Genomic DNA, 21,046 nt, shown 5'->3' with positions numbered 1-21,046 from the left:
GGTGAAACCTTCGTAATATTATGTTTGTGACCTTCGTTCGAAGCTCATTTGATCCTTGTGGAGATAATGCTTTGACGGACGAAGGGCATCGATATTTAACATTTTATGTTGCCTTGTTCTTAATTCATAGCATTTGAGAGCAAGTCCCCAACACAAGGCTCTAGTTTATGAGTGATCAAAGCGGGAGGAGGCAGTAAAAAATCGTTTTTGCCAGACTGCTTGGAAAGCATTTCTTGTCATAAACAAAGACTGCAAGCTGGACCTAGGATCTTTGGGCTGATTATCTCAAAATCAGCCCGAAGATCGGGGGCTTGTGGGGGACAGATATCCCCCGAGTCCACTAGAAGGATAAAAGACCTCACGAAAGGCCCAAGGGCCCAATAAATCGTAAGGTCACTCCTTCATGGGCCTAGGGAGGAACGACCAGTGAAGCAGATCGACATAAGGCCGGGTTGGTGCAAGCCCGGATGGCCCCACAGCGTTGAGCAAACGACCGCAACAGAAGATCCGACTTTCCCGCGCTGGAGCCCCGTACGACGTAACCAGGCGAGGATAAGTCGGCAGAATCATACGAAGATAGACAAGAACAGTTCACTATCTTTTAGGTGCACATTGTTATTATATCCACATGTATTGCCTCACGGTCGAATATATAAGGCCTAGGGGGCACCCCTTCAGAACGATCGATCCCACTACTCAGCCATCCACCTCAACTCTCTACAAGAGCTACCTTGTAACCCATCACACAAAGCATACTCGCCAGGACGTAGGGTGTTACGCATCTCAAAGCGGCCCGAACCTGTAAACACTGTCCATTGTTCCTCGTGCATCTGGCACGAACCATTTAGCTAAAGTCGGCGACACCGTCCTACTCCTAAAACACCTTGAGGGGCAACCCCGGGTGTGCGGTCGAACCCAAAATACCGACAGCAGCGTCCCGCAACGGCGAACCTCGCCGGAGACCGACGATTCAGCCCAAAATGCGACCACGCTAGATCTCGACAGATCCAAACATAGCTCAGTGTATGGCGGATCGAGCGGAGCTTCTCACACACGAGCGAACAACTACAGATTCCCGTCTACGGAGATAAGTGTAAATCGACGGCGACACAACTCCGTCAAGAAATTCTAGTCTACTAGGTGGGTGAACGAGGCCAGATTCGACGACGCATGGTCGGAGGAAGGAGATAAATGCGAAGTAGTTGAACATCACCGGTGGTAGATGTGTGGAATCCCCAATCCACGATGAGGGGCGAGTGCGGGATCCGCCTTCACTCCAGTGGGCGATTCCAGGCGCGATGACAGCTCCCATGTAACACCCCATCCAATCCCTGGACCGGCGGTACTTACTCCTGGCAGCTCTCTAGGATCATATATTGTCCCCATGGCGCAGCGTCCCGCAATGGCGAACCTCGCCGGAGATCGACGATTCAGCCCAAAATGCGGCCACGCCAGATCTCGACAGATCCAAACATAGCCCGGTGTATGGCGAATCGAGTGGAGCTTCTCACACACGAGCGAACAACTACAGATTCCCGTCTACGGAGATAAGCGTAAATCGACGGCGACACAACTCCGTCAAGAAATTCTAGTCTACTAGGTGGGTGAACGAGGCCAGATTCGACGACGCATGGTCGGAGGAAGGAGATAAATGCAAAGTAGTTGAACACCACCGGTGGTAGATGCGTGGAATCCCCAATCCACGATGAGGGGCGAGTGCGGGATCCGCCTTCACTCCAGTGGGCGATTCCAGGCATGATGACAGCTCCCATGTAACACCCCGTCCAATCCCTGGACCGGCGGTACTTACTCCTGGCAGCTCTCTAGGATCATATATTGTCCCCACAGACCAACACGAGCATTTTGTGCGCACTTTGTCCTCACTCATGCGCACCCAAGAAAACTTCCCGGCCGGTCACCCATCCCAAATTGCTCCAAGCCAAGCACGCTTAACCTAGAGGTTCTTTCGAGATAGGTTTCTGAAAAAGAAGATGCATCTTGTTGGTATGAATACTCTATTAATTCTATTAAGCCTTGGGCCAGGAAATCACCATCCCAGGGGCCAGGATATCACAATCCATCCCCCTTAGAAAACCGACGTCCTCGTCGGTCAACCCCAATCCAGGAACCTCCCCTCTTAGCCACGTCTGTGTGCCTAGTGTCATCATATGCCATGCCATGTGACCACTACGGGCCCACATGCACCATGCGCCATATACCTGAACCCCCTAACCCACACACACCCGTGAAACCGCAAGGGTTGGACTGGCGGTACTTACTCCTAGCAGCTATCTAGGATCATATATTGTCCCCACAGACCAACACGAGTCTTTTATGTGTACTTTGTCCTCACTCATGCGCGCCCGAGAAAACTTCCCGGTCGGTCACCCATCCCAAATTGCTCCAAGCCAAGCACGCTTAACTTGGAGGTTCTTTTGAGATAGGCTTCCGAAAAAAGAAGATGCACCTTATTGGTATGGATACTCTATTAATTCTATTAAGCCTTGGGCCAGGAAATCACCATCCCAGGGCCAGGATATCACATCCCACAAATCGACGACGCCAGGAATAGCGCAAGCGTGTAGGGCAGCAACGACGGCGTGGTTTGCCTATGGTGGGGCGAGGTTCTCCTATTGCTTCGGCGCGGGCACAACGAAGTGCACAACCGAGGGCCGACCTATCACATCCCACCAATCGACAACACCAGGAATAGAGCAAGCGTGTAGGGCAGCAACGACGGCGTGGTTTGCCTATGGTGGGGCGAGGTTCTCCTATTGCTTCGGCGCGGGCACAACGAAGTGCACAACCGAGGGCCGACCTTGGGTAAAAATGGTCAGGGTGCTCGCAGATTTGGGGCGAAGGTGGGTATGGCCGCATCCAATTGTGCACCAGGTAGGGCCAGCTTGTGGGTTGTTGTAACAACCAGGGGATCAGCACCGGATTTTCAGCCTCCACAGCCAGCGTGTGTCGGAGAAGATCCACAACGCAGGATGGCCCACCTGACAGCGACCCCGCGCGATAAGGAGTGAGGCTGACCCATGGTCCCGTCGGGTCGGTGACCGCGATAACGGCACATGGACTCTGCGAGGGAAACGGGCACACGAGTGGCCGATGTTGAGGGCCCTCCTATCGCCGCAAGGATCCAGCGGCCCGAACACGTGTAAGACGCGGACACGTGGGGCGCACACTGCAGTGGCACAGGGTATTCAATTTCGAAATTTTTCCTGAGTTTCCCACAACATTAGTACACAAACAAAAATGCTAGCATGATACAATCTATTATTATTATTATTATTATTATTATTATTATTATTATTGTTGTTGTTGTTGTTGTTGTTGTTGTTGTTATTGTTATTATGTATTTAGAAGATTCATCCATATTAATTGGTATTACATATATCTATATATATGTGCTCAAGGAAAGGGGCAATGTATGTAATGTACATCCAAAATTTCTATCTCCTTTATTTACTACAAACTGGGTATTACATTGCAGTTGTATTCAAATTTGTGAGACAAGTTTAAGTTCGAAAATTAGAATTTTAAAATGGAATGAGAAAAAGAAAAGAGAAGAGAAGGAAAAGAATATACATTATAAGGAAAAATATACATGAATAAATATATCCCTCCATGTTAGTACTTTTATTTATGCACTTGATTTTTGTGTGAAACCCACACACAAGTTTGAATTCAAATATCATATTTTGAAAACAAAGCAAAACAAAAATAGAAATAATAAAGAAAAAGAAAAGAAAACGTTGAAACTAGTTCTGGGCTGAATCTGCTCACCACTCGACCCAACAACACAGTCGCGTAGCCCAGCTCAGTCCACTACCATGTTGCGCTTCGCCGACAGGCGAGGCCCACACCCTAACCCCTCATACCGCCACGTGCACTTGAGTCTTGGCCAATGACGTGTGGGACCGGCTGCTAAGAACCTTACCGTATCTCCACGGCGCAGTCCTGGGCGCAACCACTCATGTTGGGGACTTGTTCTCAAATGCTATGAATTAAGAACAAGGCAATACAAAATGTTAAATGTTAATGTGCTTCGTCCTTCGAAGGATTATTTCCCTTAGGATATAACGATCTTCAGACGAAGGTCATGAAGGACATACCTTCATCAGCGCGATATATGTTAATAAAAGAAGAAGCATATGAAATATAAGAGACAACATAAATAGTCATATCATAATATTAATTCATTCTCATTATATTATCACGGAAAATCAGAAACAATATTGAATTACAAAGGTACCTTCGACTTGGTAGAAGGTAAAAGTACAAGTGTGACGCACCAATGAATACAAGTCAGCGTGAACAGTACGGGGATACTGTTCATCTATTTATAGGCACAGGACGCAACCTGTGTGTTGGGGGCCTTCGGCTTCCGAAGGTCCTCAAAAACATGATTTAACAGTGTTTCTAGAGTGTAATGTGTGAACAGGTACCTTCGGACTTATGTCAAAGAGGGAGAACCTCAAAAGATACGAAGGTTGGCAGTGCCGAAGCTGTGAAGCAGGAAAGCTTCGGCATGTTCGCAGAAAAGGGAACCGACTTAAAGATGAAAAGGCCATTTAGACCTCGATAGATTGTTATGGAATTATCACCAAATGTAAAGGGCATGTATGTAATTTTGTATGGGTTGTATCCCGTGCCTATAAATAGGTGAACAGTACCCCCGTACTGTTCACGCTGACTTGGCATTTGCTTTTGCGTCACGCTTGTACTTTTTATCTTCTCTCAGGACCGAAGGTACATTTGTAATTTGAAATCATTTCTATTTTTCCATGTTAATAAAATAGAAATGATTCTATGATGATGCTTATATTATATTTCATGCTTTATATGAATCCTTCGTCATTACTTGTTATGTTCACGAAGGTATGTCTCTTATGACCTTCGTCCGAAGCTCATTATTTCCCGAAGGGACATAATGCTTCGAAGGACGAAGGACTTTAACACTTAACACTTTTTATGTTGCCTTGTTCTTAACTCTTAGCATTTGAGAACAAGTCCCCAACATTGGCGCCCACCTCCGGTGAACTCACTTCCATTTCCTGAGCTTTTCGACACCTTCGGCAAGCATCAGCTTCGTCATGCCGCCGAAGAAGGCTTCAGCAACAGGGGCTGGCACGCTGCAGCCGCTGGACCCCAATCAAGACGTCCTTTCTCTCAGAGAGGCACGAAGCCAGAAGAGGAAGGCTACCAGTCCAACACATCAGGAGGATGATCTAGATCAGGAGATTTAGAATCTGGAAATCCTTCAGCAGCAGGTTCAACGCAGGAAGGAGAAGATGGCCAGGCTAGCTGAACTGCAGAGGCAGATAGATGAAGCCTCTGAAGAAGTTCGTCATCTTGCTCAGGATGAGCAACACCGAAGGCCTCAGCATCAAGACCTTCATCAGGAGGGCTTTCACAACGAAGACGACTGGTATGACAATTTCCATCGTGGGAATTTTGTTTTTGATGATACTTCTCCCCTGTCCGCTGAGTTACAGGCTACACCTTGGCCTCCGTCCTACAAGCCGCCTCAGCTCCCCGTATTTGATGGCCATTCAGACCCGAAGCAGTTCTTGATGAGCTACGAAGCAACAGTGTCTTCGTACGGTGGCAATGCTTCAGTCATGGTCAAATCTTTCGTTATGGCTGTCAGAAGTGTTGCTCAAACCTGGTATTCCTCCCTTCGACCAGGAACGATCACTTCATGGCAGAAGCTGAAGGATTTGTTGTTAACCAGTTTTCAAGGATTTCAGACGAAGCCGGTCACTGCTCAGGCTCTGTTCCAGTGCACTCAGGACCACGAAGAATACCTTCAGGCATATGTCCGAAGGTTTCTGCGTCTAAGGGCACAGGCGCCGACAGTGCCCAATGAGATTGTCATTGAGGCCATGATCAAGGGGCTTCGGCCAGGGCCATCAGCGCAGTATTTTGCCAGGAAGCCACCACAAACGCTGGAGAAGCTGCTCCAGAAGATGGATGAATATATTCGAGCTGACAATGATTTTCGCCAAAGAAGGGAGGAGGCCTTCAGATTTTCTGAGATGACCAGGGGCTTCGGAGGAAGATTCTATCCGAAGCATGTCAGATCAATTCATAATTCCAATCAAAATGATGATAAGGGGAGCCAGCAGCAAAGGCCACAGTACTCCTCACAGACTTCGGGGCAACAGCAAAGCTCCTTTCGACCACCAGCTCCAAGAGGCAGAGGCGCCAGGGGTTTCGGCGGAAGATTCGGGGATCAACCCAGAAGAATATTTTGCTTATTCTGTGGTGAAAACAAAGGTCATACTACCAGGATGTGTCATGTTACCATTCAGAAGCAAAAAGAGATAGCCGAAGCTGCCGCGCAACAGGCTCAGCCGAAGCAGGTCATGCACACTGCTTCGTATCATTCGCCCTACATCCCAGAATATGTGGGCAACCATCCTGTAGTCTCTGCTGCTTCGGCAAGTCAGCCTTCAGCTTCCTGGCAACAGCCCCCGCCTCCACCTCCGTTGCAACAAGGCCAGCAGCCAGAAGGGAGCCAATATGCTCCACATCAAAGGGACTTCAGAGAACAGTCCGAAGCTCGCACGGTCAACAGCACCGTGCCAGAGTCAAAACACATCTATTGACAAATATCCTACCTTAATAGCAATCTTTTTCATTCAGTTTTATTTTTTCTAATAAAGGACATTGTTTAGGTTTCATGTAATTAGTTTCGTTGATTCCTACAAGAAAAATATGTTTTCTTCACAGGTTTGTGACAATAAAAAGGACCTTCGGACTATCGAAAATCCTTGTCACAAAAAGTCGTTCCGAAGGGAGCGCAGTGTAAGTTTTCTGCTCCAAAGTCGTTCCAAAAGGAATGCAGAGCATACAGCGAAAAGTCAACGCTGATACCGCCTAAGTAAAAGGCGAAGAAGCTCCAAAGACGTTCCTAAGGGAATGCAGAGCTTATACCGCCTAAGTAAAAGGCGAAGAAGTTCCAAAGACGTTCCTAAGGGGATGCAGAACTTACAGCGAAAAATAAACGCTGATTCCGCTGAAGTAAAAGGCGAAGAAGCTCCTAAGGGAGGCTTATAATGAAAAAGTCAGTATTGATACAAAAGATTGTGCCCCATTGCAGGAATGTGTGTATCTTCGGCACAAAATATCATTTTGCATAACATAACATCATCACATCATTTTGCATAGCATAATCATCATACATCATGCTGCATGTGGCACAAGAAGGGGGCATGTTATCGATCTTCGGAAAATGCTTTGAAAAGGGGCAAATCATGCCAAGTTACAGGGAGAAACAATATTGATTTTCGAGGTATAGCTTCGGAGATTATTTTTATGAAGCTTGGATATTTCTTATCAGAACACTATGGATATTGTCGTGATAAATGATAAATTCTTCTTCACGAAGCATGAAAAGAAGGGAAGGTGTTTTTTCGTCGAAGACTCAAAAATGGTACGTGTTTAAAGTTTCATGCATCGTAAAGAATTGAATCATAAAACAAGTATATTACATACAGGATTACAGAATATTACACAAATCATATATCAAATGTTTTTTGCAATAGCACTTAGTCTTCCCTAAGTACTATCTCTGCAGCTTCGTTCAGCAGTCGATCGACAACCTGATCCATGATAGCTTCGGCCATCTTTTTAATTTCGTCGTCATCTTTAGGCTGAGGGCCCGAAGATGCTTGAGTAGGATCTGAGTGAGGACGGGACACGACTACATTACTATTACAAATCGCAAACAGATCTTAAAAGCCTAAAGATTACAACACGGTAAAAACTATTATTTAGTACCTAATTGACCTTCGGGCTCTGTGCTCTTTTTAGCAGCCTTAGCCACTTCTCTAGCATCATGGATGCCCTTTTCACTTCTCTGAATAATTTCTCTTGCCATTTCTCGGCCACCGTTATCCCAGATATCAGTAAAAAACTTTCCACCAATTATGCTAGCTTCGGCCGAAGGATCTTTTGTATCTTCAAAGGACAAAGCAGCTTCGGACTGTGCTAAAATTTTCACATGCTCACAGCCCTTCTTCTCTAAAATGGTGGCAATCCCTCTGGCGCCAGAGAAGGCACATATATCTCCTCGGCTATTTAAAATTTCTTCGAAGGCTTCAGCTTCGTGGTCAATCCATTCAATGACACTTTCGGGATTGCCCCTCAAAAAATTTTCTTCACTTGAGAATGCGCCGACTTTGGCGAAGCTAGCCTTTAATTTTTTAACACAATCTACAGATTTATTGTAGCATTTCTTTTTGGACGAACGAAGCTCTTCAACAGTCACTTCTAGATGATCTGCCCATTGATCGCTGAGTTCACGCTTTGTTTCTTCAAGTATACGTTCTTCTTTGGCTCTGGCCAGTTGTTTCCGAAGGTCTTCAATTTCGCGTTTCTGAGCTTCAGCTTGACTTTTGAAAGCAGCTTCGTCCTCCTTTATTTTATCTATCAATGAGTATAATATTTTGTCTTTTTCGAGACCTTCGTTCCTCAGTTCAATTACTTCGGAACGAAGGTTGCTCAGGGCTATAGTACATCCTTCGTCCTCAGCATCTTTCTGTGCTCTGAGGGCATTGCTGAGTATCAGGCCCTGCAGACAGGAATATGTCTGTGTCAATAGTTTTAAACAAACGGAAAATTTTGAATTCAACAAAAATATAAGAATTCCATTTGTCGCACCTTTAAACTGTTGTAAGCTAGGCTGTCAGCCAGATCGTTCTTTGACAGCACCGAAAGTCCGTCTTCTAAAGTTGGAAATCCGAAGCTTCTGCTCATCTCCCGACAGACAGAAATTTCCTTGCTGTCGGGGAGGCAATACAAGAAATCTTCTTCTCCACTGCCATTAAATATCAACGCCCCCTTTGGATATTTCAACTTTTGGGCATAGTGTTGGGCCTCTTGTTCTTCTTTTTCTGTTAATTTTTTCCCCGAAGCATGACGAAAAATATAATCACGAATTTTGGATGCTTCGGGGGTAACAACACCAGTTCCTTCAGCAAAAGTTGGCTTTGTTATTTTTTCTGCCTCACTTTCCAAGGTTTTTGCCTTTGAGGGCTCTGAGGGCCCAGCTTCGGCTTCAGTATCTTGCTCTGGAGCTTTAGAACCCAAAGCTTCGACTGTTGTTTCAGGAGTGACGGCAGCCTTCTTCGGAGGGGTGCTTGAAGATTTGATCGTTTCCAGCACATCTAGCACATTAGCCATTCTCCTTCTTTTCGGAGTCACTGCTGGCACTTTTTGATTACTTACTGTTTCAATGTTTGCCACAGGACTCAAAACTTCTGATGTTTTGGAGTCCTCGGTTGCTTCCTTTACTTCTTCCATTTTTTCTGTGAATGGCGCTTCGGCCTTCTCTTTCGTTTCTGGTAACAAAATTTTTGATTGCTCCAATTTTGTCTTCGTTGGTATTTCGGCTGTTTCTGTGACTTCTGGCAGCAAAGTTGGCTCGGCTGGTTTTTCAGCTTCGGTGGCCGAAGAAGTCTCTCCGGTAAACTCAGGCACCGAAGCTGGTTCAATATAACGCGGTCGATAAGTAAGAACCTTTATCTTCTTCCTTTTCGGTTCTGGCTCGCTAGGAGCAGCTGCAGTTTCTTCTTTTGCAGAGGTTGTATTTTTTCTCTTCTGCCTTCGAATGGGGTAGCAATAGTCAGGGTAGACAAACCCGATGGCATCAAATACCCGATTCAGCCTTTTCTTTTTTCGGCCTCCGAAGGCTGCTGACATTGCAGTATCTTCGGCCTTCGAGTATGTCCCAAGCAGCTCATCACTTAAATTGTCAATGCTTTTCAACCACTCATCGTCTGGCTCAATAAATTTATCTTCAAATTTAAAAGTGTACTTAAACCTGACAAGTCCACCTTCGTCGGCCTCTTTAACGGTTTCTTGTGCCATTTCCCATTTCTCCGCAAGCGGCCACACCCTGAAGGCAATATGCTCTTGTACTAAGTCCCTTGTTCCTATAAAAGAGCAGACAACGCCGAAGGCTCTTTGGCACTCTTCGGCGGCTTCGTTCATTTCAACCTTCGGCCTCCGAAGGCCGAAGCTTTGCCAAATAGGACGCATAATTATACCTTTGATGTCTTCTCGTGCTGATAAGTCATTCTTCACATAAAACCATTCTGTCATCCAATCCCCGGGCCATCTCTTCCGAAAGGTTGGTACGGGACAGCTTGCCCCGGACCGAGAGACGAAGCTGTAGCAGCCAAAGTTGTTATGGTACTGTTCTTTGCCCCAAGGCTTTGTTTCATATAATAATTCATGAACATTACAGAAGCTTCTTGCGTCAGGCTTCAGACCTTGGCTTCTCGCGGCCCACACGAAGATATTTAGCCTTATAATTGCCTCGGGAGTAAGTTGATGAAGATAGACTTCAAAGATTTTCAACACCTCCACGACGAAGCTGCTCAAGGGGAATCGCAATCCAGCTTTCAAAAAGCTTCGATACACCACAACTTCATTTTCTTCAGGGTGTGGACAAGTTTTTTCCCCTTCGTCCGCCCTCACAATGGACAGATCCCGGAAATACCTTCCTCTCATATTAACAAGATGATTCTCTTTGATAGTTGATTTACCATAAACTGAATGGCTTGGTCGCCAGGGGCGATCTTCGGAGTCTTCGCCACCGCTGTCCACATCATAACTTTCACTGTCACCAGTATCTTCAGACAGCCCTTCCAGAATTTCCCTGGTGATCTTTTCTGTGTTGGTCTTCGACATTGCTATAAGAAACCCTAAGTTCTTCTCTTCATCAAGACTCAGCTTCATCTCAGCAGCAGCCTTCTTAGCAGCTTTAGACATCTTCGGAAACACTAAAAAACTGTTTTTAAAAGCCGAAGCTTCAAAGCTAAAAACTTAGCAGATCACAGTGCACAAGAGCTAAAAAATGAGTGAGCAGGAGTGGTTGGCCAGAAAGCGTGCAAAATAAGTTTGCGGTATGGCCGTATTTATACGCTTGATGCGTTGAAAGTTGAAAGACCCCACTTGTCATTGAATGTTGCTATTCTAGCAAAGGGAAGGTGTTTTTTCGGACCTTCGGCATAAAGCCTTCGTTCATATCGCAATCTCAATTTATTATTTCAAACAAATTAATATTGCGAGGGGCTACTGTTGGGGGCCTTCGGCTTCCGAAGGTCCTCAAAAACATGATTTAACAGTGTTTCTAGAGTGTAATGTGTGAACAGGTACCTTCGGACTTATGTCAAAGAGGGAGAACCTCAAAAGATACGAAGGTTGGCAGTGCCGAAGCTGTGAAGCAGGAAAGCTTCGGCATGTTCGCAGAAAAGGGAACCGACTTAAAGATGAAAAGGCCATTTAGACCTCGATAGATTGTTATGGAATTATCACCAAATGTAAAGGGCATGTATGTAATTTTGTATGGGTTGTATCCCGTGCCTATAAATAGGTGAACAGTACCCCCGTACTGTTCACGCTGACTTGGCATTTGCTTTTGCGTCACGCTTGTACTTTTTATCTTCTCTCAGGACCGAAGGTACATTTGTAATTTGAAATCATTTCTATTTTTCCATGTTAATAAAATAGAAATGATTCTATGATGATGCTTATATTATATTTCATGCTTTATATGAATCCTTCGTCATTACTTGTTATGTTCACGAAGGTATGTCTCTTATGACCTTCGTCCGAAGCTCATTATTTCCCGAAGGGACATAATGCTTCGAAGGACGAAGGACTTTAACACTTAACACTTTTTATGTTGCCTTGTTCTTAACTCTTAGCATTTGAGAACAAGTCCCCAACACTGTGTAAAATTACATTCATGCCCTTCATATTCACTACTGAGTTAAGAACAAACTGTCGAGGACTAGATAGTCTTTTCCTCCTTAAGTCGGTTCCTCTTTCTGCTACTGAGCCGAAGCTTCCTCGCGCGCAGCTTCGGCGCTGGATCAATCCTCCGTTCCAATCCTGCTTTCCGTACCGTATATGCTTTTAACCCGAGATCGAAGGTACCTGTTCATATGTCACACTTGGAAAACATTGTTAAATCATGTTTTTGAGGACCTTCGGAGGACGAAGGCCCCCAACAGTAGCCCCTCGTAGTATTAATTTGTTTAAGATGACGAATTTAGACTGCGACATGGACGAAGGCCTTAAGCCGAAGGTCCGAAAAAAACACCTCTCCTTTGCTAGAATAGCAACAGTCAATGACGGACGGGACCCCCCAATTTGGGACATGTTGAGCGTATAAATAAGAACTCACACCAGCCACATTTGATACCTTGCCTGTGCCATTTGCTTTATTTTCTCAATTTCATAGCTCCTGCTCACTAACGCTTGCTAGTTTTTCAAGCTTGAGCTTCGGTTAAAAAGACGCATTTTCGTCATTTCTGAAGGAGAAATGTCTCAAGACAAAAATGTTGCTGCTGAGACGAAGCTAACTAAAGAGGAGAAGCTTTTTGAGGAGAAGAAGGTTGTGAATCCTTACATTGTTGGATTTATCGAGTCAATGGCAAAAACAAATACAGAGAAGGTTACTAAGGAGATACTGGAAGGCCTGTCTGAAGATACTGGTGATAGTGATAGTTATGATGCAGATAGCGGGGGCGAAGATTCTGAGGATCGGCCCTGGAGGCCAAGTCATTCGATTTTCGGAAAACCGACCACCAAACAAAGTCACCTTGAGAACATGAGAGGAAGATACTTTCGGGATATGTCTATTGTAAGGGCTGGTGGAGACAACAACGTCCCTGCCCCTGAGGAAAACGAAGTTGTGATTTACCGAAGCTTCTTTAAAGCTGGGCTTCGGTTCCCACTGAGCAGGTTTGTAGTTGAAGTGCTAAAAATCTACCAAATCTTCCTTCATCAGATGACCCCCGAAGCCATATTGAGGATGGGAGTCTTCGTCTAGGCAGTAAGAAGCCAAGGGATAGAGCCAAGCGCAAAGTGTTTCTGTAGCACGCACGAACTTCTGTATGAGACGAAGGCCATGGGTAAAGAACAGTATCACAACAACTTCGGTTGTTATGGATTTATTGCCCGTCCCAACGCAAGCCACCCAGTGCCAACATTTCGGAAGAGATGGCCTGGAACTTGGATGGAAGAATGGTTTTATGTGAAGAACGACTTGACAGCGAGGGAGGACATCAAGGAGATTATCATGCGCCCCATATGGTCCCGCTTCGGTCTCCGAAAGCTGAAGGTTGAAATTGATGACGCCGCCGAAGCGTGTCAGAAGGCATTTGGTACTGTCTGCTTCTTTATTGGTACAAGAGATTTAATTCAAGAGCATATAGCATTCAGAGTATAGCCGCTTGTAGAGAGCTAGGAAATGCCGAAGGAGACCATCACCAAGTCTAGCGAAGGTGAACTGGTCCGGCTGAAGTATACATTCAGGTATGGGGATAAGTTCGATGAGCCAAACGACGACTGGCTAATATGTATCGAGGCTACAAGTGATGAACTGCTTGGATCACATTCCAAGGCAGAAGATAATTCATTATCCACAGCCTTTGAAAGTCGGGGAAAGAAGAGATTGAACAGAGTTTTTGATGCCATTGGCTTTGTCTACCCCGACTACTGCTACCCGCTGCGGGGACAGGGGAAGAAGAGAAAAGCTGATGCTTTGGCGGCCCCAGCTGAGCCTGTGCCGAAGGCTGCGGGCAAAAAGATGAAGGTACTTACCCACCGGCCGCGTTACATTGAACCGGCTGTGATACCTGAACTTGGCGAAGGGACCTCCTCATCTGCCAAGATAAAGGAAACCATTCCTCCCGAGCAGAGGACTGAAGAGCCGGCCATAATGCCGAAGTTACCTTCAGTGAAGGTAGTTGAAACGAAGGTTGATAAGGCTGAAAAGCCAGAAATTGAAGAAATAACGAAGATGCCAGAGGTTTTGAGCCCTCCAGAAAAGGTAACAGTACCGAAGGTACAAATGGGTTCTGTCATGACTCCTAAGAGGAGGAGAATGGTAAATGTACTGGATGTGCTAGAAACAACCAAAACCTTGAGTCCTGCTCCTGCCAGAAAAATTGCCGAAGCTTCTAAGGTGCAACCCAAAGCTGAAACGAAACAGGCAGAAGTCGAGGCTACAATAATTCAAACTGAAACCAAAGCTGGGCCTGCAGAGCCCGCTGAGAAAAAGCCTGCCGAAATTGAAGAAAAGGTGACGGAAGAAAAGGCCACAGAGCAAATTTCATCTGAAAAGGTTGCAACTCCTGCTCCCGAAGCTTTAAAAGAGAGCATTGATTACATCATTCGCCACGCTTCGGGAAAAGGATTTTCTCAAGAAGAAAAACGAGAAGCACAATATTATGCCCAAAAATTGAAATACCCGAAGGGGGCCTTAGTGTTTAATGGCAGTGGGGAAGAAGATTTTATGTACTGTCTCCCGGATAATAAAGAGATATCCGTTTGTCGGGAGATAGGTAGAAGCATCGGATTCCCGAAGCTAGAAGATGGCCTTTCAATATTATCAAAGGATGAGCTCACTGACAGTTTCGCGTATAATAGCATAAAGGTATAAAAGCTAATTTTGTATTTTGAAAACGGAATATTTTATTTGTTTATGCTTAATTCTGTCCTCCTCTTGCAGGGCTTAATCCTTAACAATGCCCTTAGAGCACAGAAAAATATTGAAGTTGAAGGGTATACAATGGCTCTGAACAACCTTCGTTCAGAGGTAATCGAATTAAGAAACGAAGGTCTTGAAAAAGACAAAATATTGATTTCATTGGTAAACAAAGTAAAAAAATATGAAGCTAGTTTCAAAGCTCAAACTGCAATTCAAAAGAATGAGATCGAAGACCTTTGGAAACAGCTGGCCGAAGCCAAAGAAAAATGTGGTCTCGCAGAGGCCAACCGAGATATTAGTGAATATTGGAAAAACTATTTAGAAAAAACAGTTGAAGAACTTCGTGCATCCAAAGAAAGATGCTTCGAAAAATCCCTAGGCTGCGTGGAGAAGATAAAGGCTAGCTTCGCCAATGTGGGCGCCTATTCCAACGAAGATAACTTTATACGAGGCGACCCTGAATGTGTTATCAAATGGATAAGCGGAGAGGTCGAAGCTTTTGAAGAAATTTTAAGTGATCGCGGGGATGTCTGCACGGTCTCCGGTGCAAGAGGAATTTCAGCCATCCTGGAGAAGGCGGGTTGCGATCATGTCAAAACCCTGGCCCAGACTGAAGCTGCCTTCTCTGTGGATGACACAAAGGATCCCTCAGCCGAAGCAAGTTTAATGGGCGGAAAATTTTACACTGACATTTGGGCAAATGGTGGCCGAGAAATGGCTCACGAAATTATAAATAAAAGTGAAAAAGATATTCATGACGCTCGATTGGCAGCAAAACAGGCTGAGGAAGCTGCAGAACGCGAGAGACGCATAGGTATTATTTTGTGGCATTTTAGCTTCGATGTTTGTTTTTATAGCTTCGGACTACTTAACCTTTTCCTTCTTCAGCTGAATTATCTCCACCATTGGAACCGTTCGATCCCCTGGCAGATCCAGAAACGAAGGAAGCTCTAGAGATTATTGGCATGGCTGAATCTATTGTTGACAAAGTTGTCAATAAATTGCTGAATGAAATTGCGGAGAAGGTCCGGAAGGAAGACTAGGACTTTATGTAAAAACATTTTTAGACGATCAATGTAACATTTGCTAGACTAAGACTATAATATTTGGTGTGTATAGTTTTGAATCTAGTATGTAAACTATTTGCAATTCTGTTCTTTGTGATGCATGAAACTTTTATATACATATCGTTTTTGAGCCTTCGGCGAAAAAAACACATTCCCTTCTTTTCATGCTTCGTAAAGAAGAATATCTATACTTTGTGAAAATATCCATGCTTCATAAGAACATCCATGCTTCGTAAGAACATCTAAGCTTCGTAAAAACATCCATGCTTCGTAAACAAGGGATCCCTTCTTTCGCATAAGAGCTGATGAAGCTGTATTTCTCAGCTTACTTTGTGCCTTAGCACCTTTTCATTTTTATAAAGCATTCTCTGAAGATCGACTTCGTATTCAATTCGTGTCATTGGTGCGATATGATGTATGATGTGATGCAATGCGGGATGATATGATGCAAAGAATGATGCTAATGTCAAAGACACACACCCGCACACCCACGCTGAAACACACAATCTCTGTGTCCCCTTAGGAACGATCAAAATCTCTTTGTCGTTTATTTTTCGGCTTCATCGCTTATTTTTCGGTGTAAGTTCTGCATCCCCTTAGGAACGTCTTTTGAACTTCTTCGCCTTCTATTTCGGCGGTATCACCGTTGACTTTTCGGTGTAAGTTCTGCATTCCCTTAGGAACGTCTTTTGAACTTCTTCGCCTTATATTTTGGCGGTATTTGGCTCTGCATTCCCTTTGGAACGACTTTTGAGCAGAAAACTTACACTGCGCTCCCTTAGGAATGACTTTTTTGTAGTTTCGGCGATATTTAGCTCTGCATTCCCTTAGAAACGACTTTTGAGCTTCAGTAGTTTTTGAGCTTCGTATGTCTGTGAAGAAGATATATTTCATTCTGACAGAAGCGAAGCTATTACAGGAAATTAAAACTAGATTTACATTGATTGTTCCTTATTCAAAAACAAAATGGCATAGAACATAAAAGTATTTTGGGGGTAGGATATTGCTCAATAAATGTGCTTTGATTCTGGCACAGTACTGTTGACTGTGCGAGCTTCGGATTCCTCCCTAAGCACCCGTTGTTGCTGGGTGTACTGGCGCCCTTCTGGCTGCTGGCTTCGGGAGTATGTCGGTTGTAGTGGTGGTGGGGGTGGGAGTTGTGGCCAAGAAGCCTGTGAATGGCTAGCCGAAGCAACAGAAGCTGCAGGATGATTACCCACATATTCTGGTATGTAGGGAGAGTGGCACGAAGCTGTGTGCACGACCTGCTTCGCTTGATTCTGCCTAGCTTCGGCTTCGGCGATCTCCTTCTGCTTCTAAATAGTGATTCGACACATTCTTGTAGTGTGGCCCTTGTCCTCACCACAGAATAAGCAGTAGATCTTTCTAGGTTGATCCCCAAATCTTCCTCCGAAGCCCCTGACGCCTCTGCCCCTTGGAGTTGGTGGCCTAAAAGAGCTTTGCTGTTGCCCTGAAGATTGTGAGGTGTATTGTGACCTCTGAGGCTGACTTCCTTTGTCGTCACTCTGAGTAGAGTTATGAATTGACTTGACATGCCTCGAGTGGATTCTTCCTTCGAAGCCCCTGGTCATTTCCGAGAATCTGTAAGCTTCATCCCTTCTTTGGCGGAAGTCGTTGTCAGCTCGGATGTACTCATCCATCTTCTGAAGCAGCTTCTCCAGAGTTTGTGGGGGCTTCCTGGCGAAGTACTGAGCCGTAGGTCCTGGCCGAAGGCCCTTAATCATGGCCTCAATGATAATTTCATTAGGCACTATGGGCGCTTGTGCCCTCAATCGCAAGAACCTTCGGACATACGCCTGGAGGTATTCCTCATGATCTTGCATGCATTGGAACATGGCCTGAGCTGTGACTGGCTTCGTCTGAAAGCCTTGGAAACTGGTCACCAGCATGTCCTTAAGCTTCTGCCACGATGTGATAGTCCCTGGCCGAAGAGAAGAATACCATGTTTGGGCTACATTCCGGACTACCATGACGAAGGACTTCGCCATGACTGCAGTATTGCCCCCATACGAAGATATAGTTGCTTCGTAGCTCATCAGAAACTGCTTTGGATCTGAGTGCCCATCATACATGGGAAGCTGAGGTGGCTTGTATGACGGGGGCCATAGGGTAGCCTGCAGTTCTGCTGCCAAGGGAGAAGCATCATCAAAAGTAAAGGCATCATGATTAAAATCATCATACCATCCATCTTCATTGAATAAGCCTTCTTGACGAAGCTCCCTGTGTTGGGGCCTTCGATCTAGTTCATCTTGAGCAAGATGACGCACTTCTTCAGTAGCTTCGTCGATCTTCCTTTGAAGATCAGCCAGTCGCGCCATCTTCTCCTTCTTCCTCTGTACTTGCTGATGGATAATCTCCATGTCCCTAATTTCTTGGTCCAACTCCTCCTCCTGGAGTGTTGGACTGGTGGTCTTCCTCTTCTGGCTTCGAGCTTCTCGGAGAGAAAGAGTTTCCTGGTTTGGGTCCAGTGGCTGCAGTGCAGCAGCCCCTGTCGCTGAAGCTATCTTCGGCGGCATGACGAAGGTCAGTGCTTGCCGAAGGTGGTCAAATGAGTTCACGGAGGTGGGCGCCAATGTTGGGGACTTGTTCTCAAATGCTATGAATTAAGAACAAGGCAACACAAAATGTTAAATGTTAATGCCCTTCGTCCTTCGAAGCATTATTTCCCTTAGGATATAATGATCTTCAGACAAAGGTCATGAAGGACATACCTTCATCATCGCGATATATGTTAATAAACGAAGAAGCATATGAAATATAAGAGACAACATAAATAGTCATATCATATTATTAATTCATTCTCATTATATTATCACGGAAAATCAGAAACAATATTGAATTACAAAGGTACCTTCGACTTGGTAGAAGGTAAAAGTACAAGTGTGACGCACCAATGAATACAAGTCAGCGTGAACAGTACGGGGGTACTGTTCATCTATTTATAGGCACAGGACGCAGCCTGTGTAAAATTACATTCATGCCCTTCATATTCACTACTGACTTAAGAACAAACTATCGAGGAGTAGATAGCCTTTTCCTCCTTAAGTCGGTTCCTCTTTCTGCTACTGAGCCAAAGCTTCCTCGCGCGCAGCTTCGGCGCTGGATCAATCCTCCGTTCCAATCCTGCTTTCCATACCGTATATGCTTTTAACCCGAGATCGAAGGTACCTGTTCATATGTCACACTTGGAAAACATTGTTAAATCATGTTTTTTAGGACCTTCGAAGGACGAAGGCCCCCAACAACTCGCATGGGATTCGGGAGCTAGTTGCAACAACCCTATTGTCATGCGCTTGTTGTCACCCACCCAGTGATTTAAGCACCGTATAGCCGCCGCCTTTGTCCATCTTGCTTCACCAAGAAAGAAATACCGAGACCGCCATCAGCGCCCGTCAGTGTAGAAGAAAGAGGAAGGGGGGAGTAGAGAGCTGGTGCGGGCGTCGAAGAGAGAGGGTGAGCGTGGGTGGAGTCAAGCGCGGGCGGCCCATGGCGATTTTCTGTGTTGCGCGTGGGGGGGGTTCGTCCGAAGCATCACTAGGGCGTCGAGCCGGCGCATCACCATCAACAAGCAAAGGCACCGTCGCACTGATCTTCCAAGGGCAACCTTGCTCACGCTACGGACGTCGGTATGATCGCAACCTGGTAGTTCGTCATTATCTCCGTGTTATGCAATTTTTGTCCGTGCTCTGAATCATGGCTGCTAGGATGGCACTCGTTGGGATTGCACCCTCCTGGTGCTTGCAACCGTTGTTATGCAGTCGAGGGGAAGAAGACGAGTCCAGGGCCATCAATCTCGTGATGAATGGTTAAGATTAGAAGAGATTGTGTGATGGTCGGAATCGTAGGATTTTAAATGGGCGGCATAGATCAGATTTTGTGTACCCCTTCATTTCGTAGGATTCGGGCGGTCGGATCGGAATCGTGCGGTTCGAGTCTAGGTCCTACTTTCATAAAACGCGGACCATTGGATCTGGATCTGAGGCTCTATATTGTGTACCCTTTCAGAAGAGACCAGGTCTAATCTGCACTGGCGGTCAATGATCGGACTGCCGCAGATCGTTGATACCCTTTCAGTTGAGCCATTTTGTAAAAGAGCCCCTACCCCTTGTGCATATCAACCCACAGTCCACACCCAGTGCAAACTAATTTCATCCGTGCCCTAGAAAATGATAAAACAACCCCTGTGTTTCCTGGATTTCATGGTCGCCATCCAAATTCTATAATAACCAAAATAAACAATTACTGAATCGTCGATAATCATTTATAGATGCAAAAAATAAGTATAGAAATCCCAGAATAATCATAATTTAACCATTTTAATTCCAATTAAACCATTCTAGTTGCATTAGTCCCATATTAATATTCTGTATTATCCAGTAACCTTATATTGTCATGAAATATAGGTTAGAATTATATACTTAATTTGTTCTATATCTAACACCTAAATCTTTGGAAAATCATAACTCTTTAACCGTAAATCCGAATTTAGTGGTTCTCGAACCTACGATCTCGTTACGATGTGTAGAATATTATCATGCATTTTGTTCTAATGTTTGGTGTGATGTTAATTTCTCTTGTACCATGTTTGTTTGTATTATTGCGAGTAGACGAGCAAGCAACCGAGGACCCATGTGCTCAGCAGGTGGAAAATACTGAGTAGGAGCTCGTTGAAGGCAAGTTGTGCCCTTGACTACTTTTTATTTACCCAATAATGTTCTCTATAATCACCATGGTATGTTTAGGCTTAATTTTTATGGGACCCAATAGGTCACCCTAGTCTGCTTTACCTTATGTCTTGATCACCACTGAACTTTTGGGTAGTCCTGCTATTACTATATGTGGTTTTGGGTGTTAAGATAAATTTGACACATGATCATTCTTTATTATTACTATTGATTATTTATTGTTCATAATAAGATTACTGTGTTAATTGGAACATGAAGAACCACCCAGGAAAACAGTGCTACCACAAGGGTGGAATGGGACACCCTTGGTCAAGTAATTAGGAAAGCTTGGGATAGACTACCTTACCTGAGAGGGGCAAGCGGTGAGGCGTCGCTGCAGAGAATAGGGAGGTTTTCGGGTCGGACTGTCTTTTTAGCTTTCCGGATAGGGGATTCCTATGCTTCCTTCTTCCTGGATCTATAGCGGGTTTTCTCAAACTAGTGGAACTTTGGAAAGGCCTTGTAGTGCTACCCTGCCTCATCTCCTCGGTAGAGATGAATGGGACTTTTAGACCCCTTGGCAAATGGGTAGCATGGCTTGTGGGTAAAGATGTGCAACCACTGCAGAGTGTAAAACTGGTATATCATCTGTGCTCATGATCATGAGCGCCTCGGACACTCATATGATTAATTTATGGAAGTAAATTCAATTTGTCATTTGCATCACATTGTGGTTTTATTATTAATTTTGATCTACTATTACTTTGGGCTGGTAT

Source organism: Zea mays, chromosome 1 (assembly GCF_902167145.1).
Source record: "Zea mays cultivar B73 chromosome 1, Zm-B73-REFERENCE-NAM-5.0, whole genome shotgun sequence".
NCBI lineage: Eukaryota > Viridiplantae > Streptophyta > Magnoliopsida > Poales > Poaceae > Zea > Zea mays.
Note: the sequence above shows the minus strand (reverse complement) of the source record.